Raw genomic sequence first — 23,052 nt, 5'->3', positions numbered from 1 at the left:
ATCAACGGAGTCCTGAGAAGTTGATATTCTTAGGAAATATGGCAGGCAGGGAAGTTTTCTTTTTAAATTCATATGTAAAATAGTGGCATATTCAAATTATAGGTTAGTCGTTTCGTTTAATAGGGGGAGGAGGTCACCTTGGTCTCACCTTGTCCATCTATAGACATTGGTGAGCTAGGAAAAATACCATGTACAGTCTTTCGCTGTGCAAGTTCAGCACGATTTACTAGGTCAAGTAAAAGAATTGGGCTTTTAGGTGATTTTTGAATCAGCAGATGATAAGTAAATAAGATGTGGGATGTTGTTCCAGGCATTCACGAACAAGGTGAGAGTAGTAAATAATTCTCTGTTAAAGGTATGGTTTCTTTAAAAAGATAGAAAATAACTCATGTAACAAAATCTTTTGAAAAATTTTTTCTTCTAATGGCTTCATCTCTGTGAAGGATGCTTGTGGTTTTCAAAATTCAAATTGTACTTGCCTTATAAGGTATCCTTGTTGCCCCAGGGTTCCTCTATATCAAAACAACTCAACATTTTTCATTTTGCTGATTAAACAGTAATATATGATTCTAAAACTCAGTAGAAATAGAAAGGTTTGTCCTCAAGAGTATGCTCTGGCAGTTCCTTTATGGCTCAGCGGGTTGGGGATCCAGCATTGTGACTATAGTGGCTCAGGTCAGTGCTGTGGTGTGGGTTTGATACCTGGCCCAGGAACTTTCACATGCCTTGAGTAAGGAAGTTTAACAAAACACCAAAAAGTATGCATTTGAATGTGGAGAGATTGAAGATATTTTCACAAAGGGGCTATTCAGGATAAGGGAATATGTCATTTGGATGTAAGGCCTTCTTTCAGGAGAGAGGTGGTCATTCTTAGGGCACAGTGTGAGATTTCTACCACAGAAGTTGTATTTTGAAGTAGTTTGTTTTTAATAAAGAACCTTAAGAGCAGGTACTATTTATATGAGATGGAACTTGGAGAAAGGTCAACTCTTTTCCCTTAGTTTTCCTTTCCTTCCCCATTTTCACGTTTCATTTTGCCAAACCATTTTCTGTTTGTCAGGTATTTGATGTGTGCCTTTGGTAGGTATGTAGTAACTTTTTTTTCTTTTTTGGTCTTTTTAGAGAGACACTGTGGCATGTGGAAGTTCCCAGGCAAGGGGTAGAATTGGAGCTGCAGCTGCTGGCCTACACCACAGCCACAGCAAGGCCAGATCCAAACCATGTTTGCAGCCTACACCACAGCTCACAGCAATGCCAGATCCTTAACCCTCTGAGCGAGGTGAGGGATTGAACCCTCATCCTCATGGATACGAAACTAGTTGGGTTCATTACCACTGAGCCACAACAGGAACTCCATAACTTTTTTCATATTATTTTATTTAGGGTCATTTTTTGGGGGAGAAGAGAGATATTCAAATGACTACCTTTTTTAAACCAACAGTAAATTTTATTTTCTTCTCAATATGTTATAGATGTTCACAAATATTGAGGAAAGGTTATTTTTTAGTACTTTTCTTTCAGTCAGACTCTAATTTATTTTTATCATCTCATCTGTTTTAACTTATCTCTTATTGAATTTTTAATATTTTAATATTTTTAAAATTTTGTTATAATGGCTGTGGATCTTGGTTCTTTTTTTCTATGTCATGAATGCCTGTATCCCACTTAGAACTCCTTTATAGAAGATTCTAAAGGTACAAAAATTATATTCTCTTATTTCCACCTCACACTGGTCAGAATGGCCATCATTAACAAGTCAACAAATAACAAATGCTGGAGAGAGTGTGAAGAAAAGGCTACGTACCCTCCTTCCCTGTTGGTGGAAATGTAAATTGGTACAACCACTATGGAAAACAGTATGGAGGCACCTCAGAAAACTAAATATAGAACTACTATGTGACCCAGCAATCCCACTCCTGGGCATATATCTGGACAAAACTTGCCTTGAAAAAGATGCATGTACCCGTTTGTTCATCACAGCGCTATTCACAATGCCAAGACACGGAAACAACCTAAATGCCCATCGACAGATGAATGGATTAAGAAGCTGTGGTATATATACACAATGAATACTACTCGGCCATAAAAAAGAACAAAATAATGCCAGTTGCAGCAACATAAATGCAACTAGAGACTCTCATACTGAGTGAATTAAGTCAGAAAGAAAAAGACAAATACCATATAACATCACTCTATATCTGGAATCTAATAAATGGCACAAATGAACCTTTCCACAGAAAAGAAACCAACTCATGGACTTGGAGAACAGACTTATGGTTGCCAAGGGGAGGGGGAGGGAGTAGAATGGACTGGGAGTTTGGGGTTAATAGATGCAAACTATTGCATTTGAAGTGGATAAGCAATGAGATCTGCTGTATGGCATAGGGAACTATATCTAGTCACTTGTGATTAAACTGTTGGAAGATAATGTGAGAAAAAGGATATATATATGTGTGTGTGAGACTGGGTCAATTTGCTGTACAGCAGAAATTGACAGAGCATTGTAAATCAATTGTAATAGAAAAAATAAAAATCTTACAAATAAATAAATAAATGAGCAGTTGTAGATTGGCAGGTGACCAGATTTTGTTCCAAAGTTCTGTAAATCTTCCATTCCAAAATCAAGTATTTTCCCATAGATATATGTTTTCTATTAAAATTATTTTTATTACCAAATTGATTTGAAAATAAACTTTTGTTCATAAATTGAAAAAAAATTATATTTTCTAATCTGATTTTTTCCCCTCCTCAGCATTCTGCTATTTTTGCATCTAAGTGTTTAGTAATTTTTTTTTTTTTTTTTTTTTGGCTACACCCTCTGCATATGGAAGTTCCTTAGCCAGGGATGGAGCCCATGCCACATCAGCAACCCAGGACATTACAATGACAATGCTGGATCCTTAAGCCACTGTGCCACCAGGGAATTCCTAGTAATTTTTAAAAGTTTATTTAGATCGATGTGAGTTAATGAAAATAGAATTTTGTGACATCCCTTAAGTTGACTGGCAACATCTTTGATTTTCCAAATCAGGGTCAGAAATATAATTACTAAGATATATTATTTTCCTTAAATTTATTCAGAAAGTCACATCTATTAGGATAGTGAACCATAGTTTTAACTTCATCTAATTATGACAGCTTATATACCATGTGACTTCACTACTAAGTTGGTTTACTTTAATTCATTGAATCTCTCTGGTCAGCCAATAGCCAGCACAGACTCTGTTGAGTAGTGGTTTGAATCTTTACTCTGCTGTTTACTAGCCAACCTTGGCAAGATTGCTTCTGGCATAGATTTATCTTCAGTAAGGGTGAATGATCTGCCTTGCAAGGTGGTTATGAAAATTAACAGTCTCTTCAAGCACCTTGCATTCTGTCTGGAATAGTATATAGGTACTCAATAAATAGTGGCTACTTTTACTATTACTTAACCTATTAATTGTACACATTTTCTGTTTAAATTCATAAAGTTGTGCTAATAGCCAAGATTATTTACATGGTTGTTTCAAATTAGGATTAGTAAGACTTTAAAAGATTTTATTTAAATTAAAATACACTGTAGTTTTTTTCTTTTCTTATTTCAAATTTAATAACTACAAAAAAAGTCAAGCTTGTCTTCCTTGATTTGTTCCGAGTATATACATGATGCTTCTTTCCTGAGATATTTTCACTTTCTAGAATTTTTCAGTAGCAGCTGCATGTGTAGCACAGGCTTGTTTTACTAAAGATTACTGTTAGGTTAATGTGACAGTGGAGAATTTAGATAGTTAAGCTTCTTTTTAAGAATATGTTGCTATTATTCTTCCTTCCACCATTATTTTTTAATATTTTAATTTTAGAGCTCTCTGAAACTCCCTATAATATGACTGAAAAATGATTTATCTACCAGATAGTGAGTGACCTAAAATGATTGGTATATCACCATTTATAAGTTCAGAATTCTTATTAAAGTACATATTCATCCTTCTCACTTATGGATTTTTTAAAGATTCTCTCACTGCCTTAGTAGTGTTCTGAGTAACTTGACTTTAGTGTGATGTGTATTTTATTGATGACTTTCAAAATAATTCCCATGTATTATTGAATATTTAATTATTAAATTAGAAAGATAAGAACTTAAAATCTGATTTTACATACTCAGTAAATTCCTGTGATTAGAAAAGTCTCTCATAGTGTCCTATTTATAATTCATATACCAAGTAAAACTAATTAGAAGTATCTGAGGCCCTTAGCAAAATCTGTAATTAGACATGTGATTCATAATTAACTGACTCTTCTCGTTCTTGCCTTTTCCTCTCCATTTGAATTAATTACTTGTGTTCTTCCTTAGTGATACCTGTCTTCCTGTCCAACACGTTGATTAGAGTTCAGTGATCACTGTGCGTGGTATTCTTATAGAGACTGTGGTTTTATAGGAATGTTGTTTTTAAACTTTGCTTAATAATGTAAAAAACCCCTTTAATCATATGTTCTATAAAATACCACACTATTAAATAAGAATTCATTTACTAGAGGCTGAAGGCAAGCCTAGAAAATAGGCAGACTTGACCACTTTTCCTATCTTGTACTTAATTAAGGACCTGGATTTTTCTTGCCAGGTCTGATCATTGTCTGCATAGTTTTGGCAGCATACCCATTGGCTTTGGGTCATTGAGTAGGGCTAGTATTCATTCATTATTTTGATACAGAGTTAACAGTTTATTAAAGGTCTGCCATATGCCAGGCTTTGGGTATGAAGAGGCAGGGACAGTGTTCAAGAGTATTTACCAGTCACTGCAACACAAGCTCCAACCAATCAGGACAGCCACAGTACTGGACTCAGGGTCTTGAAGGATGCTTCTATCCTTTATACTGTATCAGGCTTTGCTGCTTTTTGTTGCTGAGTTGTTGTGGTGGTGGTGGTGGTGATAATGGTCAGGAAACTGGGCCATCAGCAGGTACCATGGAGCTGTTGGAGTTTGGGGCAGTGACTATTTGCTGGACTATATTATAGAAGTTTTCAGCACAATCCTTAAGTCTCTGGTGCATACCAGTTGAATATTAGCTCTGTCAGGAGGTATTTTTGTTCTCTGACTGTAAGAGTCAGAGTTATTACCCAATTTGAGAACTGCTTAATGAAAGTATATAGAGGGTACATTGGAGAAGGACTGCATGATCCTTTTGGTGGGAAAACTAGTGAAGTCTTATACGGTGACTAGAAATTTGCCATAGCTGGATTTAAGGAGGAGATTCTAACCAAGCTGAAAGGAAAATAGCGTTAGCAAGGCAGAGGAGTATGAGGGAGCATAGTGGATTCAGATAGTAACAGGTAGGAGAGATAGAAGGGGAAGACATCTTTCTCTGACCCTTGACTTTTAAGCTGAGTAAATATATATATTAAGACCACATTTGTAGCTTCAAAATTGCTCCATTTTTGTAGAGAACTTCTAGACTGATACTTAGTTTCTTCAACTATGTCTAAATTATTTTAGGCATAGGGAGAGAAGGGAGAATAGGACTTTGTTATTGTTCAGGGCTGTGCTAAACATTGATAGAACAAGAGTGCAATTAAAAAACCTCTCTGCTGATTCACCGAGAGGCTTCTAATGAGCAAAAGCAAATTCAGACAGATTGAGGATGGTGGGTTATTTTTTTAAATGACATAAAACTGTTGCCCATGAGGCTTTTTGGCTGACATCATGAAACTAATTTTGCTTAATGACTATGGAGGCCTACAAATTCAAATGTGCAGAAAATGAAGTAAATTACTGGCTTGTCAGATTCCTGTTGCCTATCATCTTTTATCTGAATAGCAGCTTTTGTTTCCAGACTATCAGGAGCAAGTATTGGACCCCCTTCAAAGTTGTATTTGTATGTGCTTGAATAATTCAATTCAGAGCCATCTAAATATAGCAAAGCTACAGCAGTGAAATGGTATATCTTCTTATACTTGGGTAACTTGTGTTTATGGATAGCTCTTCCCATTTCTGAGAACTCTTGGAATATGTTAAGCATTCGTAGTGGTGTAAGTTCTGCTTTTATTGCCAGAGTTGATGACTCACACCTTTGAAATACAATGATCTCATATGGACAGCAGAAAAAGCATTTTCTCTATATGAGTGATTTGAAAGCACTCACTGTGTGCTAGGAATTGTGTGGAATACAAAGGTAAACTACTGGCATTTTACTGGGTATCAAATTATGGGATTTTCTCCCTCAAGTTATAGTTAATAAAAAAAACTATGTTGATTGTGTGTGTAGTATTACAGCAAAGGCTGCAAAAGGTGTAAATTGCTTGTAGACAGATTATTTGTCTCAAGGAGTGATTTGAAATAATGATTTAAGTTCTTTTATGGCTTCATTTTTACAACATTTTCAACTAATGTTACTTATTTTCTCTCTACTTCGTATTACTCTGAATAATTAGAAAGGAGGAATATTTTCTGTAAAATGTATCTTGTATCCCAATATTAATTCAGTTAGTGTTTAGATAGCATCTACTAGGCCCTAGGTATGGAGTGAACAGACTATCAATGTTTGCCATCCATAAAATAAAATTACTTAGCCAAAATAATAAAAAAGTGAAAACTTTCAGCTCTTCTGGTATGCTTAATGTTATGTAAATAACAGATTCAGCCTTAACTGCACAGAATATGTATTTGGTTTTGCAGGTATATTGTGGGGTTCTTGTTTGTTGTCCTTCACAAAGGCTAACAGAAAACTTAAGGAGCAGACTGTCTACTTTTTGAATCCTGAGTACTATAACTGGCATATCACATTCCTATGTTTTTTTGGTAACTTCTTCCATGTCATGGGTGGCCCAGTTACCTTAGGAACTGAGGACATTCTATGTGCCAGCACTTGGCTAGAACCAGATGTAGGGAAATAAAAAGATGGTGAGAATCCTTGCCATAACAAATTGCCCCTTTTGTACTTTTGTTTATTTCATTTCCACTTCCTGGAATGTCCCCCTTTCCTCTCTCTGTCCTTTAACATCTTATTCAAAGGCTTTCCCCAAACCTTATCTAAACATTTCTCTTGACATTTTACTCTTTGGAACTTCTATAACATTTTGTTTGTTATAACTTTTGGATTTTTTTTTTTTTTTTTTTTTTTTTTACTTTTTTTGTGTGTACCTGAACCATGTTTCTTATTGGATTATAAGCTTATTGAAGGTGTCTTGGACTTTGAATTAGGCCATGAAGGAATAGTAGACATTTGGATATTTGGATAGGTGGAAAAGGCAGGACTTGTCTATAGGAAAGAAGCAGCATCAATCAAGGTCCTCAGGACAAAAAATAAGGTGCTTTTTCAGGAATATTAAGTACATTTATTTGCTTGGTGTGGAGGGTTTATGAGTAGAGTAGGAGATGAAACTGAGAAAACAAAAACAACCCTGATACTGAGCTGGTCAAATATGATTATCAGTAGCCCATTTCGGTCAATGTGTATGTAAGAAGGGCTTGGTGGAGAGTTGGGGGAGAGTGTATTTACTTTAATGTATTTACTCTTATTTTCAAATTACCCCACAGAAGAAAAGGGAGCCAGTGTTGTGATGGGATGTAAGGCATGTTGGATTCAGGAGACTGCAGACCAGAAAGACTGGAACTTGTGGACCTACTCACCTCCTTTGTAAGATGATGGGGAGGAAAGATGATCTTAAAGCTTCCTTCTAGTTCTAATATATATGACACCATGGCACACTTTAATATCTGAATCAGAGCTACCGCTAAGACCTGATTCACCCATTTGTGAATTGTTTAATTCAGATTTTAATTAAAATCTGAATTTAAACATTTTGAAATTTTGTTATATTTTATTTTTGGGTCCATGCCTGTGGCATGCTGAAGTTTTGGGCCAGGGATAGAACTTATGCCACAGCAGTGACAGTGTTGGATTCTTAACCTACCGAACCAACAGGGAAATCCCTTAAAAATTTATTTTTAAAATCAGTTTCAGTAAGATACAATTAATGTGCAGTACAGTTTGGTGAGTTTTGACTAATGTATATATCCTGTAACCATCACCACAATCAAGATGTAGAACATTTCATTGTTCCCGTTGTGGCTCAGGGGGTTAAGAACCCAACACAGTGTCCATGAGGATGCAAATTCAATCCCTGACTTTGCTCAGTGGGTTAAGGATTCCGCTTTGCCACAACCTGCAGTGTAGGTTGCAGATGCCACTTGGATCTGGTGTTGCTGAGGCTGTGGCGTGGGCCTGCAGCTCCTATTTGACCCCTAGCCCCAAAACTTCCATATGCTGCAGGTGTGGCCTAAAAAGAAAAAAAAAAATGGTGTAGAACATTTTAGTCACACCTATAAGTTTCTCTTAAACTCCTTTGCACTCAGTTCTTTCACACAGCCTTTGGTGACAACAGATCTGCTTTTTGTCACTCTAGGTTAGTTTTGTCTGTTCTAGAGTTGCATATACAGAAAAATCGAGCAGATAATAAAGTTTCCATATATGCCTTTCACAGAGTTTCCTCTATTAACCATTAAAGATTTTTGGTATATAATTTAATGATTGCTTATTCTAACTTATTAACTAATCATTTAGACATTTAGTTTGTTCCCAGCTCTTTATAGTCATAAATGTGCTGTAAGTCTTTTGGTTTTTTATTATTTAGGACAGATTTCTGAAAGAGAAATTACTAAATCAAAGGCTTTGAATTTTAGAAGGCTCTTATATATTGCAGAATTGCTTTCCAGAAAGATTTTACCTGTTTATACCATCATGAGTAGTGTGCAAAGATATTATATTGCATCATTATGTTATAGTAATACATTATCACATGTAGCTGTCAACATAGCCCTCTATCATGCTATAGTAACAATCTCCAAAATCTCAGTGGTTTAATACAACAGTTTATTTTTTGCTTGTGCTACATGTCTGACACACATCAGCAAAGGGTCTTCTTCTCTTTCTCTCTTTAGAGTCATTTAGTGAAACATCCTGATCAGAGCTCCGTCTGTTTACTAGTTTCCATAATCATTTCAGGAATGAGTGGGTCTTCCAGTTGTGTACTAGTTCTGAAAGTTTATGCCTAGTAATATCTTGTATCATGTCAATGTACATTTTAGTCTCTAAAGCAAGTCATGTAGCCAGAACTAAGCTGAAACAGAACAGTAAAGTGCAATTCTGTGAGGTAGGAGGAGAACTGGAACAGCACTAATGCTTAATATCTTATTTAAAAAATGACTCTAATTTTATTGATGAAAGATAATATCTCAGTTTGATTTCTTTTACCAATGTAGATGAAATTTTCATAATTTATTAGCCACTAAAAAATTTAGTCTTTCCTTTCACTTAAGCTTTGTAATAAACATGTGCTATTGGTTTACTTTTACATTTCCAGATTTTTGAATTCTGTTGTCTTTGTGAGGATAGATCATGATGGTGGTATTATAGGGGGTGCAGACCTTTAGAAAATGCCTTTTCTTTTGAAAACTCAAAAGAGGAAAGAAAGATATTTTTCTTGAATCAATCCCCCTCACCCCCGCTAATATAGTGCACATTTTTTTTTTTTTTTTTTTTTTTTTTTTGTCTTTTTGCCATTTCTTGGGCCGCTCCCAGGCATATGGAGGTTCCCAGGCTAGGGGTTGAATTGGAGCTGTAGCTGCCAGCCTACACCAGAGCCAAAGCAATGCAGCATCTGAGCCATGTCTGCGACCCACACCACAGCTCACGGCAATGCCGGATCCCTAACCCACTGAGCAAGGCCAGGGATCGAACCTGCAACCTCATGGTTCCTAGTCGGATTCATTAACCACTGAGCCACTGAGCTCCTATAGTGTATGTTTTGATAAGTTTTTTATTTCAAGAATTGTCAAGAGAGTTCCCATTGTGGTGCAGTGGGTTGGGGCCCAGCATTGTCTCTGTGAGGGTGTGGGTTCGATCCCTGGTCTTGCTCAGTGGGTTATGGATTTGGTGTTGCCACAAGCTGCAGTGTAGGTGGCAGATGCAGCTCGGATCTGGCCTTGCTGTGGCTGTAGCATAGGCCTCAGCTGCAGCTCCAATTCGACTCCTAGCCTGGGAACTTCCATGTGCTGCAGGTGCGACTGTTAAAAAAGGAAAAAAAAGAAAAGAATTGTCAAAATTTTAAATAATTATAGACAATAATTATTGTCTAGCAGAATTAAAATCCTTGCCATTCTACAGGTTTCGCAAAAACAACTTCAATACAAAATTTTAGAAGGTGTAAATGATCAAGTTAGGGTTCTCCTCTTGAGAAAATTAAGTTCCTTTCTCAGGTTTAGTCATATTGACCCTGTCTTTTTCCTTTTTTCAATTCAGGTATCTGCCTAAACTGGAACCTTTGCTGTAGACATTTCTTTGTGGATTTATCTGAAAAACTAAGGTGAGACATTTGGTGAATACATTTGCATTTTAAAATATGTTTTGTAAAAAGAAAAGAATGGATAACAATAAAGATTTTGCAGTAGTAAAGAAAAGATAAATAAAATATGTTTTGCAATAAATAATTGTTTCTGAAAAATGTGAGGCATTAAAAATGTAATGTCTTTTCCTCTGAGAGTGTTAATAGGAGGCAAATATTTATTATAAAGCTACATATATAGCATGCTTACTTAGTTTGTAGGACATTTGAAACAAATGAAGTTGATTCTAGTGATTAAAATAGTTTTGAGTGAATTTTTCCTTTTTTTTATACTCAAAGATAGAGTTTACACTGTTACTCTCTGACACACTTGGAAAAGATACTGGCATTATAATCAGATATTCTTGAAGGCAAACCCTCAATTACTTAAGTCATAGATTACAACTGGTAATTATTTTAATAGTACAGTTATTAAGAGTTTTCTATCACTCTGTTCTCTTGAAGTTGATTATTTTCTATAGTTTCCTCTGTTTGGGGGCTTATAAAGTAAGGATGTATCCTTTTTGTATGTTCGTGTTTTTTTCCTATAGATAGCATTTCACTCTAATGATAGTATTGTAGCCCTGTCCCTCTGCTTGTATGTCTTGGCTCAAGTCTTCTCTACCTCTTAATTTTTTTTAGTGAACCTTTAGAAGTCTGTCATCTGGTCTTTCCATCAGTTTCCACTTTGAGTTCAGCTTTTCTCTAAGCCATTCTTGTCACACTTATGAGGGTGCTTTTTCTTAAAGATAAATGACATAATTTTAGTCCATGACTCAGAATCTTTCAGTACCTTTCCACTGTTTAAAGGATATTTTATAGATTCCTTTACAGAGCAGTATAATCTGTTTTATATTCATTTTTCCATCTCACTAGTGCTCTAGGAATGTTAGGAACTAACATTTAAAAAACAGCTTTACCGAGAAATCATTTACAAACCGTAAAATTCACCCAATTATTTAAATTCAGTGGCTTTTATTATATTTACAGAGTTATGCAGTTATCACCAATTTAATTTTAGAATATTTCATCATGCCAAAGAAACATCAGTGCTTGTTAGCTATTAGTACACATTCCTCCCTGTACTCATTCCTGGTGGCTTATTAATCTACTCTCTCTCTCTATATCTGCCTATTCTGATCATTTCTTATAAATGTGATTGTACAATATGTGGTCTTTTGTGACTTATTCCTTCCTTTTAGCATAAAGTTCATCCATGATTCAGCATGTACCAGTACGTCATTCCTTTTTATGGCTGAATAATACTCCATTTTATGTGTCAGGAGCTCAGCTGAGTTAGAGAGAGAGAGAGGCAGGGGGCAAGGGTAGTGCTGAGCTTCCAGGTGTCAAGGTATCTGATTAAAAACACTGATCCAAATGAGAGTAGCAGTCCAGCCTTTATTCACTTATTGGGATAGTATAAGCAAGAGGCTAAAGATGAGAAAGTGCAGGCCCCCTCACTCAGGTGAATCAGTACCAGGTGGGGAAGGGGGGCTGTCTTACTGCTGAGGGAGGCAGTTTTATGGATCCAGAGCTGGTTGGAGGGAGAGCTGGAAGGGCTTCGAGTGGAAAAGTGCTGAGTTAGAATAGAGAAAAAGTGTCTTTAATGTTTCCTCCCTAATGAGAAGATCCCAGAAGAGGCACCTGAAGAAAGGCCTCAGCTGCAGGTCACAGATAAAGAAACTTCTGAAAGTAGGTACCTGGGCTAGGGATGCAGCTATGCTAAAGAGCATGGTCTGCTGGGAGTGGGGTGGGGGGCTCAGTCCTTGACTGTAACTCTCTTCAGAGACTGCAGTACACTCACTGTGCACCAGTCTGCTGAGGGGAGGGCAGCTTTCCCATATGAGGCCTGCCAGGTAAAGCCTTGGTAGTGGTTTATGGTCAGGTTGGAAAAGTCGCATGTAGATGTCTTGATTAGAAGTTAGACTCCTCGTTTTTCAGGGCTCTTTGCAAGGGTACTGGATGCATAGTTGCAAGAAGGTAGCAGTTGCAGCAGTTGTGTCTAAAGCTTCACGATGTTTCCCTCAGCCAAAAATGCACTAAGTCGTCTTGGAGTTCGAAACATTCAGCAAACAATGGCAAGGCAGAACCACCAGAAGTGGGCACTTGATTTCCATGACAAATATGGTAATGCTGTATTAGCTAGTGGAGCCACTTTCTGTGTTGCTGTATGGGCATATACAGCAACACAAATTGGAATAGAATGGAACCTGTCCCCTATTGGCAGAGTCACCCCAAAGGAATGGAGAGAAGAATAATCATCCCATCTGGTTTAATACTGAATTGTTTCAAAACCACCTCATAATTCATGCCAAGTAAAAGCACTGCGTACCCATTAAAGTATGGCATGATTGAAGAAATAAAGTATATTTGAAACCTTCAAAAAAAAAGGTTAGACTCCTCATTAAACATATACCATATTTTTGCTTATTTCTTCATCAGTTATTGGACATTTATTTAGGTTGTTTCCACATTTCGGCAATTATGAATATTTTGCTGTGACCATTTGTATTTAAGTTTTGTATGTACATATTTTCACTTCTTTTGAGTATATACCTAAGAGAAGAATTGCTGGGTTATTTGATAAATCCATGTTTAACATTTTGAGGTAACTGCCAAACTCTTTTCCAAAGAGACTATCATTTTACATTTACACCAGGATGTGTGAGAATTTGTTTCTCCATATATTCATCAACATTTGTTATTGTCTTCTTTTCCCCCTCAAAATTACAGCCATTCTAATGGATGTGAAGTGGTATTTCTTTGTGGTTTTGATTTGTATTTTCCCAATGGCTAATGTTGACTATCTTGTCATATGCTTAATGGCCATTTATATATTTTTAAAAAGAAATGTCTATTCAAACCCTTTGCCCATTTAAAAATTAGGTTATCTTTTTATTGTAAGGGAGCTTTATATATTCTGGATACAAATCACTTATGAAATACATGATTTGTAACCCTTTTCTCCCATTCTGTGAGTTGTCTTTTTACTTGCCTGATGCTGTTCTTTGAAACACAAAAGTTTAAAATTTTGTCTATATTTCTTTCATTGCTTTTTATTTTGGTGTTGTACCTAAGAAAACATTGCCCAAAGGTCATGAAGATGTATTCATATTTTCTTCTAAATATGAATTTTGTTGTTTTTTAACTCTTAAATTTAGATCTGTGATTTGCTTTGAGTTAATTTTAATGTATGGTGTGAAGTAGAGACCCGGCTTCATTCTTTTGCACTTAGCCACTTGTCTTAGGCCATTGAATTATCTCGGCACCCTTGAAAGAATATCAGTTTACTGTAAGTATAGGATTTATTTCCGGACTTTCAATTTTTTTTCCATTAATTTATACATCTTTATCTATGCCAGTACCCCATTGTCTGATGACTGTAGTTTTGCAGTAAGTTTTGAAATCACAAAGTGCGAATTCTCCAACTTTGTTTTTTTTAAAAGTATAGTTGATTTACAATGTGCCAATTTCTGCTGTACAGTAAAGTGACTCAGTATGGTCATTGGTTTAGTCTTTTAGTGATTTTTAGCAAGAGCCAAAAGATTGTTTAAGTGATGGTGACAGAAATGAGATTCCTGTAGGTTAAGCAGTGAATGGGAAATGAGGAAAAAAGACTATCTGGGAGTATAGACCAGTGTTGTGAGAAGTTTAAGTGTGAAGGGGAAGAATGAGTTTAGAATGCTGCATAGAGAGAGACATAAGCTATTTTTTTAATATAGGAGAGGCTTTGAGCAAATTTTATCTACAGAGGTGGTGGGAGAAGAAACCAGTTAAGAGCTAGCTTGTGGATGTTATGAGAGAGGAATAACACAGATGACAGCCTCCCCTGCAAAGACAGAATTGCATGTACAGCACAGATTGGCCTGATGTAGCGTCTTTCTTTTGAGGGAAGGATATGTCTGTGTATGCAGCCAGAGATAAATGTATGGATATGAATTAAGAAATACAAGGAGTTCCTCTTTCCTCCAACATAGAAAAAAAAGGTTCTTGGCTTGGTGATGATGTTGTTGGGCATGTTCTAGAAGGAGGCAACAGGGGTGAGATAGAGTTTGAAGGGCATGGTGAAGGTTTGGCATACCTTCTGTGAAGCATGGCAGAGGTTGCTTACCAGAAACAAAGAAGTGTCTTGAGAGCCTGTTTCTCTCTTCCCTCCATGTAAATTGAAAAAACAGGTACATGGTCGGAAATTCAGATGGTACACAAGGATTTAGAGTGAAAAGGCAAGTCTTCCTTTCACCTTAGATCCTCTGTCCCTATTTTCAGAAGAAGGTATCATTAGCAGTTTATTAGCTTTCACATTGTTTTTTCAAATATAAATGTAAATTAAAAATTACATCTGGAATTTATTTTAATCTATGAGAATGTGCTTCTTGCCTTTTTAGCTTCTGTAACTTGGGAATCTTTCTGTATACTTAGATCTATTTCATTCATGTGTACAGCTTTAGGACATTCTGCATGTGAATGTAGTATAAATTATGTAACCAGCATTTAGATAAGTTCCAACCTTTACTCCCATAAAAGCCATGATGAATGAGTAAATCTTACCTTTAAAATTCAAAATCATTGCAGCACCTTAATTCTGTGTCTTAATTCTGGATTTATTCTGTAAACACACACACACACACACACGCACACACACTGAACAAACTGGTAATATGTACATACCAAAACTGAGTTATCTTTAAAACATAAAGATATCTTAAATATTTGTGATACCCTTAATTATCATGCTCAATTTATTTCTGGGATTGAGTGATAATAAATCCTGTCCTCGGTGTTTGCCATTTTGAACCCTGATGCAAAAAACATTCCTGTACATGACTCTTGCAGTACATGTGCAAGAGATTCTGCTCGGTATGTAGCTATGAATGGAATTGCTGGGTCATATGGTAGTTAATGTTAAACTTAAAGAGATAATTCAAAATTTATTTCCAGAGTGATTATACCATTTTATCCTTCTTATGTCAGTGTGTAAGAGATCCTGTTGTTTTAGTCTTGTCGATATTTGGTGGTGTCTTCAGACTTAAGTTTTGCTAGTTGAATAACCAAAAATAGTATCTAATTGTGATCTTTCCAAAAAAGTCTTTAAAAAAATCAAAGTACAGTTTTCATTTTTTTTTTTTTTGGTCTTTTTTTACCTTTTCTAGGGCTGCACCTGCGGCATATGGAGGTTCCCAGGCTAGGGGTCTAATCGGAGCTATTGCTGCCAGCCTACACCAGAGCCACAGCAAAGTGGGATCCGAGCTGCGTCTGTGACCTACACCACAGCTCACAGCAACGCTGGATCCTTAACTCACTGAGCGAGGCCAGGGTTTGAACCCACGAATTCCTAGTCGGATTTGTTAACCACTGAGCCACTGAACTCGGAAGTATAATTTTCATTTTTACAATAAAACACAAAGATTTTTAAATATACAGTTCAGTGAGTTTTGCCAAATACATATACCTTTGTAATCCATTCCCCTATAAAAATTTAGAACATTTTTTATTACCCCTTCAGTTTCCTGAGGCTTCTTTATTAGCATTCTTTATCCTCGCCAGAGTGAACCACTGTTTTCATTTCTTTTACTTATTTTTAAAAAAGAATTGTCTGTCCTCGCCATCATAAAATTCTTTCCTTCCATTTTCTCTCTCTTTACTATGTCTTTTTAAAAAATTGTGGTAAAATATACATAACATTTGTCAATTTTAATTGTGCAGTGGTATTAAATGCTGTCACATTTTTGTGCAGCGATCACCACCATCTATCCTCATAACTCTTTCTAATATCTTGTGACAAGCTCTGTGCCTAGTAAATAACAAATCTTCTTTTTCCCCACTTCCCAGTCCCAGGCAGCCACCATAATGCTTTCTGTCTTTATGCACCTGACTACTCTAAATACCTTGTATAAGTGGAATCATACAGAATTTGTCTTTTTGTGACTGGCTTATTTCAGAGCATAATGTCCTCAAGGTTCATCCATGTTGTAGTATATTTTCCATTCCTTTATAAGGCTGAATAATATCATATGGTGTGTATCTATGTGTGTATATGTGTGTATTGATGGATACTTGGGTTGCTTCCATGTTTTAGCTATTATCAACACTTTTCCTACAAACGTGGGTATACTAGTATCTCTTCATGATCCTGCTTTCAGTTCTTTTGGGTATATACCCAGGAGTGGATAGCTGGAGCGTAGTTAATTCTGTTTTCAATTTTTAAGAAACCACTGTATTGTTTTCCACAGCGGAAGTGCCACCATTTAAAATTCCCCTGAACAGTGCACAAGGGTTCCAGTTTCTCCATATTTTGCCAAAACTTGTTTACTCTTCTTTTGATAGTAGCCACACTAGTGGTTGTGAGATGATATGTCATAGTTTTGATTTGCATTTCCCTAATGATTAATGATGTTCAGCGTATTTTCCTGTGCTTATAGGCCATTCGTATATTTTCTCGAAGAAATGTCTTTTCAAGTCTTTTGCCCATTTTTGAGTAGGGTTATTTTTGTTGTTGTTGTTGAGTTTTAGGAGTTCTGTATACATTCTGGGTATTAATCCGTTATTAGATATATGACTTGCAAACATTTTTCCTATTCTGTGGCTTTTTTCTCCATGAATAGTGTCTTTGGGTATACAAAATTTTTGAATTTTCATGAAGTTTCGTTTGTCTATTTTGTCTTTTATTGCCTGTGCCTTTAGTGTCATATCCAAGAAATCACTGCCAAATCTGATGTCAGGAAGTTTTGCCCTCTGTTTTTTTAGAAAAGTTTTATTGTTTTAGGACTTACATTTAGGTATTTTGATCCGTTTTGAGTTAATTTTTGTATATGGTGTTAGGTGAAGACTCAACTTCATTTTTTTATATGTGGATAACCAATTTTCCCAGCACCACTATTCTTTTCATCATTGAATTGCTTTGATGAATTTGTCAAAAATCACTTGACTTCATATGTATGTGTCTGTTTCTGAGTTCTGACTTCTGTTCCACTCTCTCTTTTTTTTTTTTTTTCCTTTTTGCTGATACTGTATTATCTTGATCATAGTAGCTTTATAAGTTTTGAAGTCAAATAGTGTAAGTTCTCTAAAGTTCTATTATTTTGTTTTTCTTAAAGATTTGTTTTGACTCTTCTAGATTTTTTTTTATTTTCGTTTGTTTTATTTTTAATTCTTTTTTTTTAATTTTTTTTTATTTTTTAGGGCCATACCTGTGGCATATGGAACTTTCCAGGCTAGGGGTCGAATTGCAGCTGCAATTGCCTGCCTACACCACAAGCCACAGCAACTTGGGATACGAGCCCATGTCTGCAACCTACACCATAGCTCACAGCATAAGCCAGATCCTTAACCCACTGAGCTAAGCCAGGGGTCAAACTCTCATCCTCATGGATACTAGTCGGGTTTGTTACTGCTGAGCCACAATGGCAACTCCTATTTTTTTTTTTTTTTTGGTCTTTTTGGCATTTTTTGGGCCGCTCCTGTGGCATATCGAGGTTCCAAGGCTAGGGGTCTAATTGGAGCTGTAGCCACCAGCCTATGCCAGAGCCACAGCAACGCAGGATCCGAGCTGTGTCTGCAACCTACACCACAGCTCATGGCAACGCCGGATCGTTAACCCACTGAGCAAGGGCAGGGATTGAACCCGCAACCTTATGGTTCCTAGTCGGATTTGTTAACCACTGCGCCACGACGGGAACTCCCTATTTTTTTTTTTTTTTTAAATTTTAAAATCTACTTTTCCATATAGATTTTAGGATCAGCTTTTGATTTTCTGAAAAAACTTTTGTAAATTTTTTCTTTACATTGATCCACAGATCAGTTTGGAGAGAGCAGACATCTTTACACTTTATAAACATCTCTCACTCCACTTATGTAGATCACCTTTAGTTTCTAATTTTTTTTTAGTTTTTAGTATATAAATTTTGTAGTTTAACTTTTTACGTTATTATAATGGCATTTGAAAAGTCTTTCATTTCTGGTTGTTCATTACTAGGATGTAAAAATATAATTTAATTTTGTATATTGGCCTTTGAGGAGCTTTATTTTTCCCCTTAATATTTTCTAGGCTTTACTATGTCACTCTGATGTATATGTAAGTAAAGACAGTTTTACTTCTTCCTATCATCTGTTGTCTGATTTCTTTTCCTTGCCTTATTTTATTGACTAGAACCACCAGTACAGTTGTGAATGGAAATGGTGAGAGCAGACATCTTTAATTTGTTTCTGATTTTAGGGAGAAAATTTTCAGTCTTTCACCAAGAAGATATTATCCTTGGGTTGAATAGCCCTCTCTATTCCTCATTTGCTGAAAGCTTTCTTTTGTTTTTTGTTTCAGAATCGTAGTGGGTGATGTTGAATTTTAATTGTGATTGTAAAGAATTTTTAAGAAGGATGTCTAAAAGGAGGTATAATTGTGACTCTCATACCAATGTAGAATGAACACTTGTCAAATATTTAACTTACAAATTTATGAGGAAATTGGTAAGATGTTAAGGTCAGTTTAAAGGAGAATTTGAAGAGCTACTCATTTATATGCAGTAAAAGAAGGCTGAAATAAAGTTTTCAAATTGATGCAAAAACTGGTCTATCCACTGGGCAATTATCAATTGTAATCCACTGGGCACAACTAATTTGCTCTGTTATACGCAAGAATAGTTCATGTTATTATCAGTGTTCTACATTTATCAAATTGAAGGATTGCTCAAAGGTGATGAAAGATGTAGGTAATGAATGTGTGAGCAAGAGAGAACATTTACTAGTCTTATTTTAAATCCATTTCAAGGTTTTCCACTATTTTTCCTGACTTTAGGACCTTGCTTTGAATTTTTATGATCCCTGGTGATGAATAGTTTTTTGTAAATGTGCTGGTTATATGTTTGCATTCTGCTATGAAATGCCTCTTCATGTCTCTTGCCCATTTTACTGGACATGTTCTGAGGTATATGTATGCTTTATATGTTGTTGACAGTGCATTATAAGCTGTGTGTATTGTGAATACTTTCTGCTTGTTTATCACTTGTATTTTCACTTTCTTAAAGGTATTTTCTGATGAACAGTGATTCTTAATATAGTCTTATTTCTCTTATTTAAGAAATACTTCTTTACCCTGAGATCAAAAGAGAGAGTTATATTTTCCATTAAGTTCTTTAAAGTAGTTTTTGGTGTTTAAGTCCTTGCTCTATCTGGTGGTGATTTGTCACATGGTATAATGTTAGGATCAAATTTCACCTTAAAAAAATAAATGTTGTAGACTGAATGTTGATATGTTGTTTCCCCTTACTCCAAATTTATATGCTGAAGCCCTAACCTCCAATGTGTGGCATTTGGAAATGGGGCTTTTGGGGGAAATTTAGGGTTATATGAAGTTGTGAAGGTGGGGCCCTGGCCCAATGGGATTAGTGCTTTTATAAGAAGACGCACCGGAGAGCTTGCTGTTTCCTTCTCTCTTCTGTGTGGCCTCAGCCAGAACGTGGCCATTGGCAAGTCAGAACTTTCACCAGACCTTGATTGTGCTGGCACCCTGATCGTAGACCTACAGCCTCCAGAATTGCAAGAAAATATTTCTGTGGTTTAAGCCATCTTGTCCGTAGTGTTTTGTAATGGCAGCTCAAGCAGACTAAACATCTTGTTTTACATTTAGTCCTTGGTACTTGATATTTTCTTTGTCAGACACTGCTTGTGTGAGGAGAATCAAATTTATATCATTCGTACTGATACTAGGGCAAGAATTGGAGAACCCCTTGAGTCAGTTACTCCTAAACCCCATATAATATAACCTCTGGTCACTTCTTTATCTGTTTTTCTTAAAGAGGAGGTTTGCATAGGCAGAGAGGGTGGTGTTCAGAAACAGCCAGGGGAGGTTCATGTGTGACCAGCTGTCTTTCCCAGCTCCTATTTTCTTGAGGACCAGAGAGACCACAGGTCTGAATAATGCACGTATGGGACCAGGTTGTGTGCACACAGGTGCTGCAACACAAGAAAAGCAAAAATAGAACTTGGGGGAGTTCCCGTCATGGTGCAGTGGAAATGAATCTGACTGGGAACCATGAGGTTGCAGGTTTGATTCCTGGCCTCATTCAGTGGGTTAAGCATCTGGCGTTGTTGTGAGCTGTGGTGTGGGTTGCAAAACACAACTCAGAGCCAGCATTGCTGTGGCTGTGGTGTAGGCCTGCAGCTGCAGCTCCGATTAGACCCCTAGCTTGGGAACCTTCATATGCTAGGTAAAGTGAAAATATAAAAAAAAAAAAATTAAAAAGTTGAACCTAGGTAGTTTTTTTTTTTTTTTTTTTTTTCTATTTTGTTATCCCAAGGCTTTGATGGGCTGCCTTTTGCCTCAGGCCAAAGCCACTGTTCCACATGGACTAGTTCAAAATGGGGCCTTGTCAGCCCAGGTGTTTCTCAAAGGTCTCCATTTTTCCTGGATAACTTCCCCAAGGGCTGATCTTCTGAGAGGGCGACTGCAGTTTTGCTAATGCAGCATTTCAGCGGGAACTGGAACCAGCATAAAATATTTCTGGGTCTTCTTAGACTTCCTTTACATAATTACAGGTAACTTTAACCTGACCAAACATGTGAACAGATTTAAGATTTCTTAGTCTTCTTCCTTGCCATGTTTGAAGCCCTCTATAGAGACTGTGTAGAGGTGTAGACTGGCTGTAAGAAAGACAGGCAATCCAATGGTGTTTCACTGAATTTTCAGCCAGGTAGGATTGGCTTTTTGGATAGGTGGAGCCAAAAGGTCCTTTAGTTGGTATAACTTGCTCTCTTATAAAAAGGTCTTTGACTTAGAGCGGCTGTCCTTCTGCTTAATAATGTTACTTTAAATTCTAACTTCAGACAGTCATTCTTACCCAAAATGGCCCATGAATTCTTATTTTATTGCATCTTTTACGTAACTTGCATTCTACTTAAAATGAGTATATTAGTATTAAAATGTTGTAAGTTACTTGTGTCAAAGAAACTTGCTACTCCAGGATAATGTACTGTATTTAATTCTGTTTCTTTTCCTGTCTCCTGTACTTCTGTGCCCTCACCAAATAGTCCACAACATCATACTATCTTCCATTGTAAATCCTTTTGCTGAACTTACTTTTTTTTTCTTTCTGTGTGTTTCCAGAGGAGAGGCAAGACCTGTTTCTCATTTACTTTTATGTGCTTAGCCCTGACATAGATCCTGCCAGATTTGCCATGAAGTAGGTGCTCTATAATTGTTGAATTAAATAATACATAGCAAATACTTAGGATTTATAACAGGAGTTGCATTCTAAGGAGAAAAGATTCAGCAGGTAGAATCTATAGAACTTGATGACTGATTAGCCATTGGTTGGGGAGCAGGGAGAGGAAGAGGATGACTTTTATGTTGGGCAGTTAAATAGATAGTAGTGCTGTCTATTTCCAGTAAATACTCAGGTATAGAAAGAACTTGTGGGGTAGGGGTATTGAGGATTTTGAAATATTTAGGGTGTTTCTCTGATAGATTCAAGTAGAGATGTGCAGATCTGTATGCAATTCTTGGAGAGAGATGGGGGCTTAAGAGAGATTTTGAGGTTAATAGATTTTTAGGAGTGGTTGAAGAAGAAGTTGCTCAGGACTGAGGATGAAACCCTTGAGCACATCTAGTTTTAGTGGATGAGTACAGAAAAGGGCACTAAGAAGGAGATCAAGGAGAAACCAGGTGTTAACAAAGGATGTTTCAGTAACACCCTTGGCTTCCTCTCTACCTGGAGATCAGATTTTCCTTCCAGCAACCTCTATTTGATCTTTCTTCAGACCTTTACTTACTTTGGGCATTCTCTGCTGGGAGAGATTTGTAGATGAAAATAGTTTTATTTTTGAACCTAGGAATTGCTGGCTCCTTTATATTTCCTTTAATTCTGCTTGAAAACAGAATACTTTCTTCTTTGTCTCATCTCTCTATCTGTACCTTCCACCATACATTTCTAAGAAACCAGTTGACACTCATGCTTGAAAATTACCCTAGCTAGAAGTAACAGTTCATTACCAATATTTTCTATTTTTTAACTTAGCTCAGACAACAGTTTTGCCAAATTTTCTGCTGCTTTATACCAAAGGTCTTCTTTCCTCTACTTCTAAGAAGATTTTATTCACTCTCTTTTAAGGCCTCTCCAGGAGCCTCCTCAGGGCTCATCAAACTTTTGCTAGTGAGATTCTTAGGGCCCTTCCAGCTGTGTCTGCCACCCAATCCCAATGCCAGTGGTATATGTTTTATATTTTTGTTATGTCAGCACTCTAGTTCCAGGTACCAAATTCTCTTCTGGTAACTATTGCTGTTTAACAAACCACCCCAAATCTAGCCTCAAAGCCTGCATTCCTTTTCTTTACCTAGCCTTAGAAGTTACTCATTGTCACTTCTACCACACTCTCTTGGTTACAAGCATATTAAATGCCACTATGGATTTAAGAAGGGAATTAGGCTCTACCTCTTTATTGAGGAGTAGCAAATACACATCATAGAAGAGCATGTGGAATGGGAGATATTTTTGCAGCATAATTGGAAAATATAGTTGCCACAAATGGATAAAACAAAATATGTAGAATTACAAAGGAAACCAATTATATGAAGACAGTGTTATCAAACAAATTGTGACAAAGTAATAGGTGCTATAGTTAACATAATAAAGTGTAGTGGCAGGCCCATAGGAATTTAGTAAATTTGTAAATACAGTATATATTAGTAATTTTAGAGGTTGGAAAAC

General features: G+C 36.5%; 1 protein-coding gene and 1 pseudogene across 4 annotated transcripts in view; both read left to right on the top strand.

The window, feature by feature from the left end:
- Positions 1–23,052, top strand: part of PEAK1 (pseudopodium enriched atypical kinase 1) — a 284,302-nt gene that overhangs the window by 48,867 nt on the left and 212,383 nt on the right. For 2 of the 4 annotated variants that reach the window (XM_021097994.1, XM_021097992.1), the window contains exon 2: positions 10,276–10,339. The gene's annotated coding sequence lies outside the window, so the exon portion shown is untranslated. Of the gene's footprint in view, positions 1–7,511; positions 7,612–10,271; positions 10,340–23,052 lie in introns of those variants that run through there. The other 2 variants (XM_021097993.1, NM_001244188.1) reach the window with 2 other exon arrangements.
- LOC110261564 lies at positions 12,136–15,454 on the top strand (annotated as a pseudogene).

This window comes from Sus scrofa, chromosome 7 (genome assembly GCF_000003025.6).
Source record: "Sus scrofa isolate TJ Tabasco breed Duroc chromosome 7, Sscrofa11.1, whole genome shotgun sequence".
In the NCBI taxonomy this organism is placed as follows: domain Eukaryota; kingdom Metazoa; phylum Chordata; class Mammalia; order Artiodactyla; family Suidae; genus Sus; species Sus scrofa.
This window is presented reverse-complemented; position numbering and strand designations above follow the sequence as displayed.